General features: G+C 41.5%; 1 protein-coding gene across 3 annotated transcripts in view; it reads left to right on the top strand.

Moving 5' to 3' along the window:
- Positions 1-22891, top strand: part of COBLL1 (cordon-bleu WH2 repeat protein like 1) — a 142393-nt gene that overhangs the window by 13297 nt on the left and 106205 nt on the right. Inside the window, exon 1 of one of the 3 annotated variants that reach the window (XM_039495800.1) lies at positions 8671-9247. The exons of 1 other annotated variant lie outside the window; for it this stretch is intronic. The gene's annotated coding sequence lies outside the window, so the exon portion shown is untranslated. Of the gene's footprint in view, positions 1-8670; positions 9248-9528; positions 9548-22891 lie in introns of those variants that run through there. One more of the 3 variants, XM_039495803.1, reaches the window with a different exon arrangement.

The following is a 22891-nucleotide window of genomic DNA, read 5'->3' on the forward strand; positions in this document are numbered from 1 at the left end:
TAGTTCCTATGTTTTATTAAAAAATTGAGGCATCTTTCTCACTTCCACTGAAACCGCATAAACCTGACAGAATTTTTACACAGTATGTTCTTTATGTTTTCTTCCCCTTTTAGGCAGGCCAGACCTGAAGGAGGAGGAGGGGAGGATAATTTTTTTTTTACCAATTTTCTAAATTTTATTCCCCAGCCAGAGCTGAGGGCATGCCCAGAGCAGCACACATTAAGCAGGGGGTCTCAAACGTCACAGGAGTTGGTTATTTTCCCGCCCCTCTCCCCCCCCCCCCCCTCCCCCCCCACCCCCCCCCCCCTGAGTGCTGCCCCCCCCTCCTCCCCCTACCCTCCCTCCCCTCCCAATGTTTGGGGGGGGTCTCTCCCCGCGCGCCGCGCCCCCGCCCTCCCCCCCTCCTCCCCCCCCCCCCCCCCCCCCCCCCCCCCCCTCCTCCCCAGAGCCTGCAGCTCAGCTGACTCTGCTCTGCCAGCTCAGCTCCCAACATCTGCTGCTGCTGTCAGTGCCCCCCCCCCCATCCATGCATGGCAGCAGGGCAGCTACCCCCCCCCCTCCCGCCGCAGCCCTGAGCTTCTCCAATGCCCAGAGCCTTTATCCCCACACCCTAATCCTCTTCCCTAGCCCTAAGCCCCCTCCTGCATCATGAACCCCTCATCCTCAGCTCCAGCCAGAGCCCTCATCCCCCCCGCACCCTAATTCTCTGCCCCAGCCCTGAGCCCCCTCCTGCATCATGAACCCCTCATCCCCAGCCCCACTCCACAGCTCTCACCCCACACCCCAACCCCTGCCCAGAGCCTGCCCCTTCACACACAACCCCTCCTGCCCATAAACTCCCTCCCAGAGCCTGCACCCCCTCCCTTTGCACCCACTCCGACTTCCAAACTCCCTTCCAGAGCATGCACCCCTCACCCCCTCCAAAGCCCCCATCCCTAGCACAGAGCCTGCACCCAAACTCCCTCCCAGAGCCTGCATCCCTCACCCCCTCCTGCACTCTCACGCCCTGCCCCAGCCCAGAGCCTGCACCCAGCACCCAAACTCCATTCCAGGTGGGGGGGGGGCGGGTTCTGGGCATCACCAAAATTTCTACAAACCTGCCACCCATGGCCCCTAGTAGTAATTGTTAGCAGTACATTGAGCAGTATATTGAGAGAACAAAGTCTTCCAGCAGACCAAAGCACTGGCCCCTAGTAGTAATTGTTAGCAGTACATTGAGCAGTATATTGAGAGAACAAAGTCTTCCAGCAGACCAAAGCACTAAAAGGATAGCCTGTTACTGTCAGTATTTAAAAGACAATGATTCCCTTGCTCATTAGGGGTGAAATTCATGCTGTGCAGAAGGTGAGCAAATGGCCCATGCCCCACATACACATGAAGATTACATAGTCCAGTGTTGCCAGCAGGGGCGGCTCTAGAGCCCAGCGGGGCAAGCACCCGCCTGGGGCGGCCCTTTCCCGGGGGCGGGGCAGCCCCGCCTCGCCCGCAGTCCCTTCGGGCGGCAGGCTGGGCCGGACCTGCCGCAGCCATGCTCGCGGAGGTCTACCGAGCCCGGGACGACCGGACCTGCCGCAGGCATGACTGCGGACGGTTCGCTGGTCAGCGGCTACTCGCGCTGCTGACCTCCCGCAGGGGCATGACCGCGCAGCTCAACCGAGCCGCCGGAACCGCCCGCAGCTGCGGGAGGTCCAGCTGAGCCGCGCGACCAGCGGACCCTCCGCAGTCATGCCCGCGGCAGTTCCGCTGCTCCCGCGGCTCGGGGGCGCCTCCCGGGCATCATTGCTTGGGGCGGCCAAATTTGTAGAGCCGCCCCTGGTTGCCAGTCCCTACAGAGCCTTATTTACTTCAGTGGGATTCAATTGAACACACAGGGGTTCATATGCAAGGATCAAATTGCAGGACATGGCCTATATTATTTTTAAATAAAAGTAATAATTACTTTCCATAAAAATTGGTGAATTTACTATTGTTTTCCTTTAGATTTGGTAGGCCCAGAATTTGACCTACAGTATCTTTTTTATTTTTTCTTTCCTTGTGTAGGAGTAACCACATCAGTCCTTTTTACAGTCTCCCCCCTAGCCCATCTCCAACCCCTAGTTGCTCATGAGCAGCTCTACAATAAACTAGACCATGATGCTGCAGCCAAATGTAGCCCTGTGGAAATTAATGGGTCTCCATGCAGGGATCTGTCAGCTCTACAAAAGTTATAGGATCAGGGCCCTACCATGTACGCAACAAAATAAAAAAACATATTGCCCAGTCCTGCATGGGATATGCTAGTTCAGGCTACTCTGTTTGCACTTAGTCCCATTAAAAGATACATCAAATTTTGAGCCTGCTAATCTGAAAGATACAAAGATAACAATAAATCAAACAGTTTTAATGGCAAGCAGAGCTTGCCATTTATTTAAATATAGGCTCTGTCTCTGCAGTTGAATTCAAAAGGGCAGACGCCTGGGGATGTCAAAATACAAGTCAACTAAAACCAAAACCTAACCAAATAAAAATATCAAACATGCCAATCACTGTAGTCATTCTACTGTTCTGTCCCCTAACAACACTCTACCTCTTTGTCTACACTTGAAATGTAGCACTTCAGTGTAGACACTACCTGCACCGATGGGAGGGTAATCCATCTCCCTGAGACATGGTAGCTAGGTCAATGGAAGAATTCTTCTGCCGATTTAGTGCTGTCTACACGGGAGGTTCTTCTTCTTTTGTATAGCTGATGTAGAGCAACAACTACAATTTCACCTGAAGTTGATCGAGCCAATGGCTACATCAAGAGTAACAGAATTTATTGCAGTAATGCCTCCTTCAGATTTATAAATTGGGCAGTAGGCAGTGATATGTTCGATGGTCTGTCCTGGGGAACCACACTTGCACACTGGGGAGTCCTTTATTTTCCATTTGTGCATTAGATAGCAGCATCTACCATGGTTGGTTTGAATTTGGTTCAGAGTTGACCAAGATGACCGTGGAGTTTCAAACCCAGGAACCTTCTGCTTGGGATCTGGCACAAGATGCTTAGTTTTTAATTCTTGTTTAGCCCAATCTGCTTTCCAAGCCTCCTTCTGATCATAGCCTGATTGCATGAAGCTAAGCGAATGTTCCCAGAAAGGCTCGCGGGACTTAAGATGTTATGGGAGGGGGTTGTCAAGGTCTTGGTGAATAGGAAGACATCTGTTTTCCTGGATTTGCTGAGCTTTGTGGAATGTTGCAGTGGTTTGGCATATCAGTGGGGGAACAATGTTAGACAGGACAGGTAGCCCTGGTGTTGGAGTCGTCTTAAGGGGTCCCGTGATGCACTGCATCACTGTATTTAGCTGTGTATCCACAAGTCGTGTGTGGCTGCATCTGCTGCATACCGGTGCACAATATTCAGCTACTGAATATATAATTGTTATTGCAGATGTTTGCAACACTGATGCTGATGCACCTCAGGTTGTACCTGCTAGTTTCTGGATTATGTTGGCTCTCATTTTTATCTTTGCAGCTACATTCTCAAGATGATCATGGAAGGAGAGGGTGCGGTCAAGTTTGATATGTTGGAGTGTAATCGTGTTGCACATTTTTACCACAAAAAGCTACTTTCAGTGTGTTTTTGGCACCCTTATTATCAAGATGGAATGCGCTTACTATTGTTTTTTCAGGGTTTGGTTTGAGCCTCCACTTGTGGAAATATTGTTCCATATTTTGGAGGTCCTCAGTTAATGCTTTCTCAATGTCATGGAGGTTTGATGCTTGGATTGTCATGGTAAGATCATCTGCATATCCAAATTTTTGTGATTTAGTTGAAGACATGCCACTTATGTAAACATTAAAAAGGGTTGGCACAAGTACAGAACCTTATGGTAGCCCGTTGTTTATGATACGGGGTGAGCTGGTCTTATTACCCAGCTACACCCTTGGGCATCTGTTACTCAGCATGGTCCACAGCAGGCGAAGTGTTTGGTAGCAAGGTATAATTTTAGCAAGTTTCAGCAACAGGCCCTTCATCCACAAGGGAGGTTAAGTTGGTTTAACTACATCACTCAGAGATATAGCTTTTTCACACCCCCTGAGTGACATAACTATGTCAGTGTAAATTCCCAGTGTAAACCAGCCCCTAGCCTCACACGTGTGTGTGTGTGTCTGTGTGAGACTGTGTGCACACGCACATGTGGGGAGGGGGAATGAAGTGGATAGGGGATACAACAGGATGTGATGTAAAATGGAAGATAATTTGTTTTATTCCTGGCTCTACTGCTGACTAGCTGTGATCTTGAGCAAATTGCTTAATCTGAAAGTGCCTCAGTTTCTCCATTTGAAAAATAGGAGTAACAATTGTTAACTACTTTTCAAAGTAATTAAGCCTCTTAACAACTATACAATGCGTTGAGCTATTTGGGTAAAAGGTGCTCCAGAAGTGCAAACTAGTACTATTATACATTTATAGATGAATGCATGATTAAAGTGTGCAATATTCTTCATCTGAGAACCTGATAGTTTAGATAGGCATGCAAAAATGTGTCCCCATGCCTATAGTAATACTTTCAGTGGCTGTGTGCATGCATATGCATGCTCACTAAAAACCCCACCCAGCTACTGGAATTCAAACATGATAAAAGGCAACTCTAATAGGATGCTATGCTATGTGAGCTGACTGGCTACTCGACAGTAAAATCACTTGTAGATATTTTTTTTTGTAAACAAAACTAAGAGAGCCCTATAAATTGTTCAATGTTTTGCCATTCTGCTGGGATGCCAAAAGTTTGATTTTTTTTATATATCCATTTCCCCTGTACTGATAAAATAAGGCAGTTCTGCTTTCCACCTCATTTAGTAATGAACCATACAATTAATTTAACATAGGAAACGCCCTTCTCTTTCATGCTCCACTCCCCTATTGCACAATGCTATTCAAAACAGCCATTGTACTATATTATTTTCCATGCACAAAACTATGTGGTAGTTGAGAATGTAAAGGTGGTATAGTTAAGTATCTCAAAATCAGGTAATGACAACATTAAAGTTAGAGAGACAAGGTGGGTGAGGTAATATCTTTTATTGGACCACCTTCTGTTAGAATCTTTTATTGAAACAACAGAAGGTGGTCCAATAAAAGATATAACTTCACCCACCTTGTCTCCTTAATATCTTGGGACTGACATGGCTACAACACTGCACACAACGTTAAAGTTACATATACAAGTAAATGCTAAAAGAAAGAGATTCTAAATAGACCGTTCCCACTCTGTGAATGGAATTCAGTGAAAAATGCTGTTCTATTTGATTTAATATTTTAAATAGCATTCACCACTGGCAATAATGGGCACAACTGCATGAAAATGATACCATATTTTACATTTCTAAAGCTCCTTTCATCCCAAAGTGTTTACAGACAGCATCACTGGATTGTAGTCACCTCTGGGGTGAAGGAAAGCAACGACCAACATGATGCCCAGTGGCTGGTGGAGGTGTGGGGATTTTTTCAAAAAAACAACTGGACAACTAGCTACTGTTACAAAAAGTGCCACAGGCTGTTAGTGTTTATTCAGAACAAATAGGATCTTGTTTTTATTCATTTCAGTTCTTTATGAAAGACCCACACTCAGGAAACTTCATGGAACTTTATGTACCTACCTGAGAAGGATGAATTTTTGCTCAAAATAGAAACTGGAACTAATAGTCCCTGATGCTTGAAAGTTACGCTAACAATGGTCAGAACTGTTACCTAGTAGTACATTAAAAAGTACAGTAGGCCAGGACTTGTCACATGGGTTAATGCTTTTGAGTAAATGATTGTGTTACCTCAGAACATTCTAAAAGTCATTAATGTATGTCAGCTATACAACTAAAGATTTGAGCACTTAATAAACAGTAGCTTCCCAAATCAGTTTGAGAAAGTGGAAGGACTTGTCTTAAATTTATTGCTTTACAGTAACAAAAAAGAATTCACTTTGAGGGACACAGATAGAGTTAACAGATCACTTTTCCAGTCTTCCCTGGCTGTTATTTCATAGTAGACTTGTGTCCATTATGTAAGGCAGCTACTCTCACTTAGCTTTTACATGAGCAGCATTTTGAAGTCAGCACAGCACTTTGAACCTCACTAAAGAATGAGATACATAGGTTAAATAAAATCTAAACTGTCTCAAACAACTACTTTTAATATAATTTTAATAAAGCTTTGCTTGAAGAATGGCCTGCAGGCATCCGGCCTGTGGTATGCTGTATTTGATTAACAACCAGGGGTTAAAATGAAGGGAATTTGGACTGTGAGAAGGGAAGCACAGCTTCTGCTTCTCGCTCTGGCTTGGGTTCCCCAGTGAACCTTTCCTCCTTGGCTGGGCCGCTGGGAGCTCCCCCTCAGGGTTCAATCTACTTGGGTGTGTCACTGTTGACACTGTTTTCCTTATGTTTTTTCCACACAATGTTGGTGTTGAAAGTTTATATTAATAGCTGTGTTTCTCCCTGTCATTACTGAGTTTCTATCATTGGCACTAGTAAGTGATTCAGTACATGGCATTCTTTTTTTTTAAACTGGTACTGAACCAAAGCTCTAGAATGATGTTACTGATGGGCAGTATGCTGTATCTTTTAAATGAGACATCAAATTTAGTTTTGACCATTTGGATGATGTCCTGTGACTTACTGTAACTAAAGAGCCAATGACATTTGCTTAAGAGCAGGGGTTTTTACACCACTTTGCCATATTTTAATTGTGGCCATTATTCTGCCTATCTAAACACCCTCTGAATTATCAATTGCATACAATATTTTTCATTTTCAGTTCTAAGCTGTTGAGCAGCTACTATTTTACACCTTAGAAGTGGCTGCACCTCACTAATGGGTGAAACGTTCAATAGGATGGCCCACTTGATGGCTCCACCCAAGAATCACTTGGCTAGTGCATTAGCTTATTTTGTATTGGTAACATATCAGGATATCATGGCAGCAAATATGGAAATCTGGCTCCACCAGCATCACTCATGCACTATTCCAGAGGCAGAGAGTGGAAAATGTTATGGTGGCTAAGTGGCCTGACAAACCTTTTCAACCTTCACACCAACCCTGGAGGGGACAAGCACTTGGCAATTTGAGGGGTCATCAGAACTGTCAAGAAAAAATGATGGACTGGCAAAGGAGACAAATGGGGAGAGAGACTTCCATATGGACTCCTGGATCATACTTCAACTCACAGGGATTCACTGGATACTATTTCTCAGGACGCTGTGCTATGGAGTGGCCATGGGAGCCCATCTGATTAATCAATTATTTATTTTTTGGTGTGGGGAACTGAGACAGACTAGTTGGGAGTGCCCAATGATGGTGTGTGATTATACAGGCGTGGGTAACCACACACCTGTGGTCTGACTGATCAAGCAGCAATAGGGCCTATGAACTCTTTATTGTAAAAGGAGAATACAATTGAGAAAAACACCCACAGTGAAAGGGAAAGCATAACATATAGACAATGTCTATGTTACAATATTCCTTACAGAATAATTATTTGATACAATGAAAGAGGAACAGCAACTATCTGTCATGGAGAAGGTGATGGAAAGAAGAATTCTGGGAATTTCAATCCAGGACTGAGTCCCCAGTGAAGTGATCAGACAGCAGAGTAGAGTGCAGGATGTCATTGTGAGAGCAGGCATAGTCAAATACGATGGGCTGGGCATATAGTGAGACTCACTGACAATCAATGAACAGCAGCTGTCGCCGAGTGGTACCCACAGGAACTGCAATGACCACTCGGCTGACCTCCAAAGAGATAGGAAGATTTTATTGTGAAAAGACATGACTGCACATGGAGAAAGACCAGGATACTAGAAGAATGGAAGATGTGTTGTGATTGGTGCAATCTATATGAGGGTTGAAGGACTGATTGATCAAGGTGACAGTGTAAGATTCCCAGGTGTGCTACTACTAGAACTAGTTGTATTGGCAAAAATGAAAAGCCAATGAAAAAATTGAGTGCTAAGTACTTCATTTGAATGAAGAATTATATTTTATGGTTCTGTGTCATTACCCCCATCTATGGTCAACGCCGTCCCTAGGGGTATGCGGGGCCCGGGAGAACCCTCCCACCCTGCAGCCCAGGCCCCAACCCCATTCTGATTCCAGCCCTTCACCAAGCTCAGGGCCCATGGTGGTTGACCCGGTCCATCCTATGGCCAGGGCTGCCCTGTCTATGGGTTAGATACTCACAATACAGTCCTAGTGCAGACACTGCACTGTTGGACCAGTTCAGTCACACAATGCAGGTTGCAATGGAGCAGTTCTTTCACATAAACAAGATTAAAGTGTTGTCATACACAGGATGCAAACAAAATGAAAACATTTCCCCCTAATCTGTTGTAGAACAATAGTTGTTACTTGTAACAATGGGGGTGAGGAAGAGGCAAATGTGATTAAATTGACAATGTCTCCAGGAGGCCTCATTTAGATTTTATTGAAGGAAATAACGTTTTAGTTAACAGCTTTTTTTTTATTTATCATCTGAGTTTTTGCAACCCAAATATTGCATCATTATGCTAGGCCATAAGAACAAGCAAAACCTGCCCCCGTCTGTCTTATATTTGCACAGCAACAAGAGAACACCAGGTGCTTTCAGACGAATCAGTTTCAATTTTGCTAGCCCTCTAATTTTCATTTTGCGCAGCCTGAAAGGATCAAAGGGCTCGGGGGCGCAGCGCGGAGAGAGAACGCCGCAGACGTGCCCCCTTCAGTCCTACAGCTTGCGCGGAGCAGGCAGGGACGTGTATCTTTAACAGAGACTAGGTCTGATCGCTGCTGCGGAGTGAAGAAGGGGCTGATGAGAAGGGGCCCTCGCCTATAACCCCCACCAAAGCAGCCTCCCAGGGCAGGGAGGGCTTCCTCTCGGGGAACTGCACTCTCCCCCGCGAGCAGGATACGCGGGCAGGTGGTGGCACCCGAACCCTTCGCTGGCTGTGCCCCGCCTGGGCTCTCCCCACCTGTAGGGCTCCCGCACGCCCTAGTGGTGGGTCGGGGGAAGCGGAGCCCGTCCCAGCTGGGGAAAGAGGAAAATTCCAGCGCGAAGAAAGGCCAGCCCTGCCCTGCCCAGCCCCCGCCTCCCCGCGGCGGGGCGAGGAGCGAGAGGCTGCGCTGGCCGGGGCTGTGCTGGGAGCAGGGAACCCTCGGAGCGGCTGGGAGGGAAGCCGCTGCTCAGCCCGACCCGGAGTCGGAGCCGGAGCCGGAGCGGCAGCAGGGACGGCTCCGCGCGCTGCAGTTTTCCAAGGTGCGGTTTGTAACGTGCCCCGCTGCCCCAGGAGCGGAGGGGGGATAACACGGGGCACGGCTGGCGCTGGGCTGCGGGGCCGCGACGTCTCCCGGAGCCCTTTGCAAACAGGTGACGGCGCGGGGGAGGAGGGCGGCCGAGGAGCTGTGCCGAGCGCGCCTCCCGCCCAGCTTGGAGTCCGGCCCCGGCCCGGCAGGCGTGGAGCCTAGTCAGCTGCCCCGGGCGGCCAAGCGCTGCGCGCCCAGCCAAGGGAGTGGACGGCCGCGTCTGGCGGGCAGCGGCAGCCCTGCCTCCCTCAGGGTAAGCACAGCAACTCATGGCATGTGTGAGGGCCGCAACCCGGGTCCCGTGGGTGCAGGCACCGCCGTGCTCTGCTGCTGGCTCGCGGGAGCTTTCCCTTGCTGTTGCCGAGCTGCAGGCAGTTGCTCGCCTCTACCCCCTTGGCGAGGTTATCCGGGTCTGCGCGGATTGGAAAGTGGAAGTTCAGCTGACTGCAAGGAGGGTGGGGGGAGGTAGGTGCACACAGCACCTTGAACAGGGCACATCCACCACCTCAGCAACGTGCAGCTCAACAAAGGGCCATTGTGGAACTGTAGCTTTTGCAAGGTAATACCTGGGAACGATTATGGCTGCGCCTCGGGACTAGGCAGCTCTCTGGGTCGCTGAAAGGGGCTGCAATTGTGACTAATCTGACTGGTGGAATCACTTTGGAATCAAACGCAATAAATGCTTGTTTCTAAACACAAACCATCTTGCAAGGGAAAAGGACTTGAAAGAAACTAAAGAAAAACTTCAGACAACGCTGGTTGGCTGGCAGATACTAAGTGATTGGGTCCATCAGCTATAACTTGCTTCGTTGTCTCTCTTTATCCAGTGCTCTTATGGTGTGTAACCCGACGTAGAGTTTATGTGATGAAATGTCATGTAAACAAACGTGTTGATTGTAGTTAGCATTTGTGGAAACAAAATGGGGGAAAAGTTAGTTTTGCAAACAAACCGTAACAGTTTGACGATGAGATTAATTGGTGATGAACACAGGCATTCACCTTGTCAAAACTATGAACCAAACTATGAACCGTGCGTGAACCAAAAGAATCAAAGAACTTTTATATACTTGTTTTCTCTTGCCGTGAAACAAGTTATTCTGTCTTTGATGTAAAGAATATTTGATTCAAATGGCTAGATAAGCAAGAGCATGTGTCTTTGTATTAGGTGTTAAGAAAAACAAGCTACTTGGAGACAGGTAGCTGGGTTAGTCTATATTAGCAAAAACAAGGAGGCATCCTTGTGGCAGTTTGTTAGTCTCTAAGGTGCCACAGGATACTTGGAATTCATATTGGGATTATTTAATGGGTGTAGCTGTAATTTTCTCCTAAAATGTTATGAAAGGAATTTCTTTAGAAGCAAGTCAGTACCTGCTTATTCATATCATTGTCCATGTAAATGTTGGCAATAGACTAGAAAATTCTCAGGACCCCAAAACTAGTTACAGTGCTATCTAACGAATATTTCTTCTGTGTAGTTAGACATTTTTCAGTACTCTGCAGCCCAAGTGTTGCTGCAATGTGTTAATGTATGAGGGCCAGGAAATTAACTGAATATTGGGAAAAGAGAAGCTAATTGTTCAGGTCTTTGTTAATTGTCCAATGTGAAATGCACTAAGTGGACAGAAACCTTCAGTATGAAAAAACAAAACCAGTTTTTAAAATTGTCTGTTTTAACAATCTAAAATTCTTTTAGTGTCATAAGAACATAAGAAAGGCCATACCGGGTCAGACCAAAGGTCCATCTAGCCCAGTATCTGTGTCTACTGACAGTGGCCAATGCCAGGTGCCCCAGAGGGAGTGAATCTAACAGGCAATGATCAAGTGATCTCTCTCCTGCCATCTGTCTCCATCCTCTGACGAACAGAGGCTAGGGACACCATTCTTACCCATTCTGGCTAATAGCCATTTATGGACTTAGCCACCATGAATTTATCCAGTCCCCTTTTAAACATTGTTATAGTCCTAGCCTTCACAACCTCCTCAGGTAAGGAGTTCCACAAGTTGACTGTGCGCTGCGTGAAGAAGAACTTCCTTTTATTTGTTTTAAACCTGCTGCCTATTAATTTCATTTGGTGACCCCTAGTTCTTGTATTATGGGAATAAGTAAATAACTTTTCCTTATCCACTTTCTCAACATCACTCATGATTTTATATACCTCTATCATGTCCCCCCTTAGTCTCCTCTTTTCCAAGCTGAAGAGTCCTAGCCTCTTTAATCTTTCCTCGTATGGGACCCTCTCTAAACCCCTAATCATTTTAGTTGCCCTTTTCTGAACCTTTTCTAGTGCTAGAATAAGTGTCACAGATAAGAAAATTTGCTTTTTATTTTCTTGATACTGCTGATATGAAATACCATTGGTGCAGGCCAGTTATTTTAGTTGTAGGCATTTTCAGTTGTGTATCATTTCTAATGCTGTAACATTGTGGTAATTCTGTCTTTTTGCTTATCTTCCTTTCTTTATAGTTAAATCCATGATAGTTAATGAGGGTTTTTTTTCTTTAAAATTTGAGTGGCCAGTGTAGTAATGTTTTACTATGTAGATGGAAGTAGTGTATACGTTTTGTAAAATCAACAGAAACAAAATCTGGACTATAAATAGATGAGAGATTGATCATTGAGGAAGAGAATACAGTAATGTGCAATTTACAGAACACGACTGCTGTCATCAACAAAATTACTTTTCCTCTGTTTTGGGGAATTGGGGAGCTAAGAGGAATCTGATATATGAAATGGCAAAAAGGGGAGGATCATTGGCCTGAATGCCCATAACAACCATACTCTTGGTTAGGGACTGCAAGTAATACATTGTCCAAAGTAATACAATTTAATTCCTAGTTTTTATAAGTGAACACTCTTATGTATTAACATAAACACTTTCTGGAATGTGAGACTATAAATGGAAATATAATTATTTGATTTATGATTATTAGTTTAGCAGAAGAAACAGATCCATCTATAAATCCAATTTTATTTTCTTCAAGTCCAATATATCCACCTAATATGTGAATCTTTTGGGAACAGGTATTTATAAAATTATGGCCTTGTAGAAAGTCTCTTCTTCTTCTTAAGTCATTAAGAACTGATATTTAAAAGAGGGGTAAACAGTTCATAGAGGTGTTTATAAGACTTCGGGCATGCAAATCAAGTTTTCATTGCTCCAGCAAAAGAGCAAGCACGTAATAGTAATGTGAGAACATGCAAATATTGCATTATAACTGTACTTCTGAAATCTTTAAGTTCCTTGTTCATGCTTATTTCATTTTTTTTAAGTTTGAATGGCTATATGATACCATTTCAGCTGTTCTTACAATTTCCTTAGGCCTGAAGCATGTCATATTACTTTTGATGAATTATGACTTGAATTCTGGCTGCTATATTTTTGCTGTAAATCAGTAAAATAGCTTGTTTCTTTAATACCTCTTAAAACATCTATCAGCAAGTGCATTTCATTTTTAAAAAAAGTGCAGCTAATAAAACTTACTCTGTTTAGCACTGTGGGCATATTTACAGGCAACTTAACAACTTGAAATAACTGTAGCTTTGAAAATTAATGTCATTGTTTCTTCCTAGTTCATTACAACTAGGTCAATCTATTAGCAGTTTTAATTATTTCCTGAAGATGGTCTAAGTTTGCTGACCAAAACATTGAGTTTCAAGCAAATGTCTGTTTATATAGTTATTCTTTAATGTAGCTTTTCTGACTGTCCAGCTGCTAAAACAACACACTGGTCCATCTTAACCGGTAATTTTCTGAAATAAGGACTGCATAATCAGGTCTTAGATAAAAAGTGTAAATTCCTGCTTATATCATATAAATTCTGGTTGGTAGAAGTATTTCTATTTCTATTTAAATTTTAGAATCTTTATAATAAATATATTTAACTTTTATACCAAAAAATGCATGATGAGACTCAGTGTTTTATGTGCTTTCTGTTGTCTAAAATATCACTTGTAGAATTGGGAATATCAGTTGTCCCTTTTTATGTTTGGAAAACTTGATTTTCATTCTTTGTTTCACATAGAGTTGAAAAAATAGCTGTTTGTTTTATTAATTGCATCAATATGGTGGATCTTAATTCTGTTACTCTTCTCTCTATATGCCTGGTTCTCCAATGATTCTGAGAGTTCTGTGCAAGTAGAGGAAGCAGAATATAAAAGCTAAGATACTTTATACAATAATTATGCCCTCCTGTACATGGGTTCAAATGACTTGGTGCCCCTTTTTTAAAATACTTTTTTCAAATACCTTCAGTTTTTCAAGTATGTCATATTACTCAAACGTCTAAGTTATTAAATTAGTTTATGCTTTTTGTCCCATCTGTTGCTATTCATGTTGGTCCATAATTGTGCTGGTTGCTAGCCACCAAACTCTGGCTTGATAATGGTTTTAAGAAATAAAAGGGTTAAAAAGTTAACTTCTGAACAGAAGGATCCAGTGAAATGCTTTTGTACACCAAAACAATTCCTAGTCCTCCACCTGAATGAAGTTGTTGGAAAGATTGTGTAATCTAGAAAGGACAGGATTTGAAATAGTGATTTTCCTTTGACTAAATTATCAAATTATTGAGTAACAGCCTTATGTCTTTGTCTTACTCATACGGTCAGTTGGATTTACAGAGACAATGCTGCTAAGCCCCGGTTAGTTAGCAAGCAGTTGTTGGTGATAAAATGCATTTTTAAACAGTCTCTAAAGAAATTGTTGGCCACATTTATTGATAAATGAATTAATTTGTGCTAAATTTTAAATCTGATACCTTTTGAACCCCTTAACCCTAGAAAATTGATAAAGGTATTAATGGTTTGTTTAGGCTGGAAACTTCTTTATGGTTTAGCACTGGTGTAATGGTCTTCAGTGATGTATTTATGTGACTTTGTTCTTTGGAATTTTTACCATCCGTTACGCTGTGATGGGCTTTGGGGGAAGTTTCTCATGATTATTTCCCAAAGGTTAACTGTACTTATTGAGGGAAAAATTAATCATTTGAAAGAAACTGCAGATGAACCCCCTTTTCTGGTAGCTTTGGGGAAAAAAGGGGGTAAATTTGGCCAATTTCTCTTTGGCTGGGGTTGAATTCAGAACAGGTAAGAATGTCGAGAGGTTTATAGCTTCAGAAAAAAGATTCTTGACCCTTGTGAGCTGCAGTATGCATTACACCAATACTGTACTTGAGTGAGTTGACATTTTCTATATATGTGAGTAAAATATTAGCTGGTACATTCGTATCTTCTACCATGGTAGAAGATAGGCAATTAGATTTTGTGCCTATGGTGGTAGATTCTAGAGGCAATTTTGCAAACAGGTATATAGCTAACCTGATTATTTTTCTTTGGAAGATCAAATAGGATTAATTTGTACTATCGACAGTTCTGTTTATTACATAATTTTAAATTTAAAGATAAAATGGTTTCTGACAGAATACAGACACAGTTGCTTTCCAAACAAAAACACTATAAAAATATCCCACAGCAAGAAGCAGATTTATGCCAATGCTGGGGAAAATTCTCTCTCTACTGGAGGGATAGAAAGAGCTTGGAAAAAGACAGAGGGGAGGGGGCTGAGCCATCAATTTCTGCAGTATTTAAATTTCCATTTAAAAATAATGTTCAGCATCTAGCCATTATGGGTTTGAAAACCATTTCCCAAGTATGTCGTGTTTGCAGTTGTCTTACTGAAACTGCACACTGCTTCAGCATCTCTGCTGCTGCTCACATCAGAAGAATAGGGGGAGTTCACTATTTTTAGTTGCTGTCATTACAAATCTCAGTGCATTATTCTGCCGTGATGAGTTGGAGGAAGATAAGGGAGGTAAAAGCAGAAATGTATTTGAAAAGACTTCGTCTCCACGCAGGCCTAGAGCCAACCAGACAAAAAAGTTTGTGCATAGAGCTGAGCTGATTGGAGGAAATACCCGGTGCTTCCTAGGCAATGTGTCTTAATGCTATTATATAGTCTTGATCAGGTTAGAGCAGGGGTAGGCAACCTGTTGCTCGTGAGCTGATTTTCAGTGGCACTCACACTGCCTGGGTTCTGGCCACCAGTCCGGGGGTTTCTGCATTTTAATTTAATTTTAAATGAAGCTTCTTAAACATTTAAAAAACCTTATTTACTTTACTTTCAACAATAGTTTAGTTATATATTATAGACTTATAGAAAGAGACTTTTTAAAAATATTAAAATGTATTACTGGCACGTGAAACTAAATTAGAGTGAATAAATGAAGACTCGGCACACCACTTCTGAAAGATTGCTGACCTCTGGGTTAGAGAATCTGTACTGGTATAAAAATAGATAAAATGAAGAATAATCCAGGTTCTTTTAAACACATTTTTAAACACCTTCTGCATTTCCCTGCCTCTTTGACAACTAGGGGTTATATCGTGAGAAAATGGATCTTTTTTTTTTTTTTTTTTTTTAAAATAAAAAACTGACTAGCTTTTATAACTTCTAAGCAGTCTCTGTGCTTCATCAATCATTGGGATTACTGTTGTGGCCTATATAGGATTGCTGATTCTTACAATTTTATTGCAAGTCTAGAGATATCTTGTTTTATTTCTTAAAAATATAATGATTGGAGAGAACTGATTATGTGAAACTCCATTTTCCCTTTTACAAGAAGTAAGTATCTATCCCTCATAGTTGCAGAAGAAAGCTTGAAACCTGACCCCCAAATTTAACATTGATTTAAAATCATCAGACTTTGAAATCTCCTGATTTTCATGAGCATTGAGGTTGATGTATTGCTTATGCAGGTCACAACGTGGGGGGAGGGGATTGTGATGCAGATTTGGGGGCTGCAGGGAGGTTCTTGTACGTATCTTCAGTGAATTGGACCCATTATCTTCCCTACAAATCTTTAGAACAATTTAGAAAATGAAATTCAGCTATGTTAAGCACCATGAACTGTTATTTTAAAATTGAATTATATAGTAGCTCTTTTGTAAACACTAACATCAGATTAATTTATTATATTAGATTTTGCAGCATTCAGCCAATAAATTATAGCTGTGAAACAGTCAGATAATACCTAAACTAAAGTTCTAAAGGTTTACATCCAATCTATGAATCCTCTGTTATGAAATTCCATTAATGGTGTGAGATCCTCCAAAAGCCAAGTTCCCTGTGGTGGTAGTTATGAAATTCATTAGTACCTCCTGAAAATCTAGGAGCCATGCTTTCACTTTAGTCACATGTAGCAAACAGAATCTTTTCTGGAGTTCTACATGGAATTATTTAGTAATTATCTGTTGTAAGTTGTTATGCAGTTTACAGAATGCATACTTATATCAGAAACTGTTATGGAAGTGTGAAATTTTAATCAGTGTATATAGGAATATTTTTATGGGTGAAAGAGAATAAGTCCATTGTGCTTATGATGCTAATTAGTAGTCCCAGCCAGAATTAGTTACAAGAAAGCACATGCCTTCAATTCATCTAAATCCAGAGTCAGAGCACCTCTGCACTTCCATTTCTGGTCCTCTTCTGGGCGGATGCTGCCAGTCCTTGTGAAATGCATGCATGAATTCTTAACAAATGTGTTTATTAATCATACTCCCAGGTGGTCAAGTCCACTGGGATCCTAATCAGCGGTCAATTCTTAGATAAGATAAAAATATATGCAACTGTAAGGAGTACAGAAAATATGTTTTAGAAAACAAAGAAACAAAAAAAGAGAAAAATCAAACTGGCAACAGTGTTGTACAGCTTTACTCTGAAAGTTCCTTCCCTCGCCCCCCCCCCACTGCATATTTGTAACTAATAAAATTGACTATTTTCTATCTAGATCTTATAAAGAGCCATGTTAGCTTACTATCAAATGTTCAGTGTTTACCTGCCATACAGGCAGTTGAGCTGATTATAACCAGCACTTTTTAGATAGCTGCCATATATGGTGCTTTATATCGGATCTGTTTCAACTGAAACAGCATCAAATAATTGTCTGACACAATTGTATGTTGCTCTTAACTGCTCCATTTCAGAGTTGGTTTGATTCCCAGTTAAACTTGTCAGGTCAGAAATCACTGTGTTTGCGAAGTCTTCAGTGGTGATGTTACAGCCCTTCACTATCAGAGAGTGTTGCTGTGGGAACGAGATCAAGGAAACTTTAGGGGCTTAGGGAATGTGGATAGTAGGGTAACAAAATGTGTCGGAGTATAATGTGTAAATTAAGAAAAGTAGGCAGGGCCATTTCAAATCTTTGTCCAAGGTGGATGGTATCCTGTCAAAAGCAAAAATAAGGGCCAGTATGAAAGTAAGGAGTTGATGAATAGTATGTCAGATACGTTGAAGGGAAAAGCCATTCAAGAGTGGAGGTGTTTTTTAATAAAACAATAAACAATTATTTTTATTAGCCTCTGTTATGTAGGAAATGAATAACTGTGTATTATCATCCCAAAGATTGGGATGCTTTCGTCTTTATGCAAAGACAGCAGTTCAAATGGGAAACACTTAGAAATCAGTGTTCATGCTGAGTAACTTGCAAAGGAGTGTCAATTGGAAGGAGAGAAAAGGAGAAACCTCTTGTAGCAGAACCCAGGGATTTCAGTTACCTTCTAAGCCTATTCCAGAGGAATCTGTCATCTGAAGAGCAAATGAATTAAGTATTTTTTGAGCTGGAAATAAAAGTAAATTCTAGCAGATCTACTTTAGCAATATTTAAAGAGGGACATGAATTTCATAAGTTAGAGAAATCTTCCCTCCATGAAGTCAAATATTGCTGCTGGCTTACATGAAAGTGGGAGGAGGAAAGTTTCTAAATTCACTATTAGTTGAGGCTAATTGTTCTTCCCTGGTTTTGTGTGTGTATATAAGCTGCCATTATTATAATGGCAATTACATACACAAATCAATGAGACAGCCCCTGATTATTCAGGATGTAAAGACGGAGATGGTCTGGGAGGGATGGACGGGGACGGATGTGGTGGGGGGAATAAGAGATGGCTTGTTCATCTAGATTAACTGATTATTATTATAATGAATCAACATAACTGTTCAGTGAATGAAAGGAAGAGAATCGCTTGATAAACAGGGTGAAAAAAATCTGTATTTTTAATACATCTAAATGTATACATCTGGGAACAAAGAATGCAGGCCATACTTACTGGGTGAGGGGCTCTATCCTGGGAAGCAGTGACTTTGACAAAGACTGGGTCGTGGTGGATAATCAGTCGAACAAGAGCTCCCAGTTTTGATGCTATGGCCAAAAGAGCTAATGGGATCTTGGGATGTATAAACTGTAGAATCTTGAGGAGGAGTAGAGAGGTTATTTTACCTCTGTGTTTGGCACTGGTGCAACTGCTGCTGGAATACTGTCCAGTTCTGGTGCCCACAATTCAGGAAGGACGTTGGTAAATTTGGAGAAGATTCAGAGAAGAGCTGTGAGAATGATTAAAGAATTAGAAAACATGTCTTATAGTAATAGATTGTTCCTTGAGCTTATTTAGCTTAACTAAGAGAAGGTTAAGGGGTGACTTGATTAGTCTATAAGTACCTTCATGAGGAACCAAATATTTAGTAATGAGCTCTTTAATGTACCACAGAAAGGGTATAACACAATCCAGTGGCTGTTAGTTTGAGCTAGACAAATTCAGACTGGAAACAGTGTACATATTTAATGGTGAGAGTATTAACCATTGGAACAATGGTGAATTTTCCATCACTGACCTTTTAAAATCAAGGGTTGGATGTTTTTCTAAAAGATTTGTGCTAGGAATTTTGGGGAAGTTCTCTGGCCTATGTTATACCGTGGGGTCAGACTAGATGATCACAATGGTCCCTTCTGGCCTTAGAATCTGTGAATCTGTTTTATAAGTACCTGTAAATTAAAGTAGATTTAATTGCACACTTTCTCTCCATTATTTTCCCCCTAACTTTTACTCCCTTCTCTAACTGCAGACCTGGCGTTCTGATTTATGTTCACGTTGCTGCTGCTGTCTGAGTATAGGCATCCCTCTTCACTGTAAGTGTTGCTGACTATATACTATTGTAGAACTCAGTAGGTATCTGCAAGTTGACATCAAGGCATTAGTGGATGAAGAGAAACCTAGATGTTGACTCTGGGATCCCTGTAGAGTTCTATGACCACATCTTGTGTTAATACAATGAAGAGAAAATTCTTTGGCTGTACAGCAGGCAACAGTGGAGTGTTAAAGAACACATTGCTTTGAGCTGTCCCCGGGATATTCAAAAGCTGTAATAATTTAAGTTGAATCCCCACTTGTGGTGCAGTCCTGCAGTTTGAAATTTAACCTTATGTTCAGAAGGTAGACTAGTAAATTTCCTGCAGCTCAATGAGATTTAAATAGATATAAAATATTCTGTAATAAAATTTGGATTATTATGAGCTAACCCTTTTCTAATATAGATTAAAAAAAATTTCTAAAAAAAAAAAAATCTGTTTGCGAAGGGGAATGACTTGGCTAATACAACATGAGGTATTATAGAATTGAAAGTTACTCAATTGGATAAAAAGTGATGTAGTTTTCTAGCAAGTGAGACCCAATGTGTGTATGTAGATGTTTATATAAAAACATACTACAGTTTATACTGTCTTTTTATTGTATCGACTAGAAGGGCTCTTTGAGATTAAGGACAGAATCCTGATATATCTGGGAAATGTTGCCAGGGAGTTAAAATACATGTCAGCTGTTCAGCAAGTTGTTTGCTCTGTTTTCTTTCACTGGTATAGGGAGCCCCACATGAATATTTTTAGCTAGAAGTCAAACTCATGCTATGATAAAGCACTTGCTGTGCTAGTTTTTAAAATTCACTAATGGTTTGCAGAGGATACAGCTTTTTTAATAAATGTATTCAGTATCCAAGGAAATATGTGGAGAAGATTGTTCATTTTCCACCTCAGTTCTGGAAATATAATTATTTTGTGTTGGTATGGAAAATATGGCTCAATCTTATTAAAAAGACATCTTTGTACCATCCGCAGAGCAGTGTAAACAATGCTTACTTTGTGCATAAGTCATGATCTTAAATTCTTTCAAATGCCAGTGGCTGTACAGTTTCTATTCTTTGCTCTGCATCTTTCCCATTGAGTAACATGTTGCTTTATGTTCCAAACAAATTGCATCTTAAACGAACATTATTAGAAATTTGAATAGTGTAGTTTTCTTCATGTTGCAGTTTCAATTTTATCCTTCTGAATCACCCTTTTTAATTCTTACATATTTAAGACCACTGGTGAACCTTTGGAACATTTAAACAGCAATATGTCACCAGGCCCAGATGGTATTTACCCAAGAATTCTGAAGGAACCCAAATGTGAAATTGCAGCACTACTAACTGTAGTCTGTAACGTGTCATTTAAATCAGCTTTTCTACCAGATGACTGGAGGTTAGCTAATGTGATGCCAGTTTTTAAAAAGGGCTCCAGAAGTGATCCCAACAATTACAGGCCTATCAGCCTGATTCTGTATCTGGCAAACTGGTTGAAACTATAATAAAGAACAATATTGTCAGACATATAGGTAACAGAATTTGTTGAGGAAGAGTCCATTTGGTTTTAGTAAAGGGAAATCGTGCCTCACCAATTGACTAGAATTCTTTGAAAGGGTCAACAAGCATGTGGACCAAAGGGATCCAGTGGATATAGTGTACTTAGATTTTCAGAAAGCCTTTGACAAGGTCCCTCACCAAAGGCTCTTATGCAAAGTAAGCTGTCATGGGCTAAGAGGGAAGGTGCTCTGGTGGATTGGTAACAGGTTAAAAGATAGGAAACAAAGGGTAGGGTATAAATGGTCAGTTTTCAGAATGGAGAGAGGTAAATAGTGGTGTCCCCCAGGGGCCTGTTCTGGGACCAGTCCTAATCAACATATTCATAAATGATCTGGAAAAAGGGGTAAACAGTGAGTTTGCAGACGATACAAAATTACTAATGATAGTTAAGACGCAGGCAGACTGTGAAGAGCTACAAGAGGATCTCTCAAAACTGTGTGACTGGGCAACAAAATAGCAGATGAAATTTAATGTTGATTAATGCACATTGGAAAACATCCCATGTATACATATAAAATGATGGGGTGTGAATTAGCTGTTACCACTCAAGAAAGAGATCTTGGCGTCATTGTGGATAGTTCTCTGAAAACATCCACTCAATGTGCAGTGGCAGTCAAAAAAAGTGAATAGAATGCTGAAAATAATTATGAAAGGGATAGATAATAGGACAGAAAATATCATGTTGCCTCTATATAAATCCATGAATTTATATAGAGGCAACCACATCTTGAATTCTGTGTGCAGATGTGGTTATCCCATTTCAAAAAATATATATTAGAATTGGAAAAAGTTCAGAAAAGGGCAACAAAAATGATTAGGGGTATGGAACAGTTGCCATGTGAGGAGAGATTAATAAGACTGGGACTTTTCACCTTGGAAAAGAGACAGCTAAGGAGAGAGATGATTGAGGTCTATAAAATCATGACTGGTGTAGAGAAAGTAAATAAGGAAGTATTGTTTACTTCTCATAACACAAGAACCAGAGGTCACCAATGAAATTAATAGGCAGCAGGTTTAAAACAAAGAAAAGGAAGTATTTCTTCACACAACGCACAGTCAACCTGTGGAACTCCTTGCCAGAGAATGTTTTGAAGGCCAAGACCATAAAGGGGTTCAAAAAAGAACTAGATAAATTCATGAAGGTATAGGTCCATCAATGGCTATTAGCCAGGATGGGCAGGAATGGTGTCCCTAGCCTCTGTTTGCCAGAAGCTGGGAATGAACGACAGGGAATGGATCACTTGATGATTTCCTGTTCTGTTCATTCCCTCTGGAACACCTGGCACTGGCCACTGTCAGAAAACAGGATACTGAACTAGATGGACCTTTGGTCTGACCCAGTAGGCTTCTTACGTTCTTAATGCTTTATTCTGTCATTCATATATAGTCCCCTTTGTACCACTTGGGCAGCGTAAAGCGGCCTTTACACAGTGCTGACTGCACTGGAAAGGGGCCTTAGTATAAATTGAGAATCAGGCCTTTAGACATTGTGTTCTAGATCTCCTAACTCCCAGTTCCTTACTTTAATCCCTATGCCAGTGTATGTGTGTTTGTATTTCACCATCCGAGGGAATACATTGCTGTGGGAATACACAAGCATCTCTCGCAATTGTCCCTTGTAATATGAATGACCTAAAGCAGCGGTTCTCAAAATGTAGTATGTCTTGGTTTAAAAAAACAAAACCTAAACTTCATGATAACTCTAAGCTGCACTGATTAACACTACCAATGTTGTTTGACAAGTACTTTTGAGTTTTAGATGTAGTATGAACAGTCTGAAAGAGTGAGAACCACTGACCTGCAGGTAACTACATGTTATGCAATAAAGTTGGACACCTGAGGTATCTTTTAGGCATCTGAAATGGCGGTGCATCTGTATTTAGGTTTTCTTTTTTATTATTATAGGTAGTAGGGTGACCAGATAGCAAGTGTAAAAAATCGGGACGGAGTGGGAGGTTATAGGTGCCTATATAAGAAAAAAGCCCCCAAAATCAGGACAGTCCCTATAAAATAAGGACATCTGGTTACCCTAATAGGTAGTATAAACCCTTTGTTCCCCTTCCCATTAGAGCACTTAACCATGACAACAGGCT

This window comes from Mauremys reevesii, linkage group 11 (assembly GCF_016161935.1).
Source record: "Mauremys reevesii isolate NIE-2019 linkage group 11, ASM1616193v1, whole genome shotgun sequence".
Taxonomy (NCBI): Eukaryota; Metazoa; Chordata; order Testudines; family Geoemydidae; genus Mauremys; species Mauremys reevesii.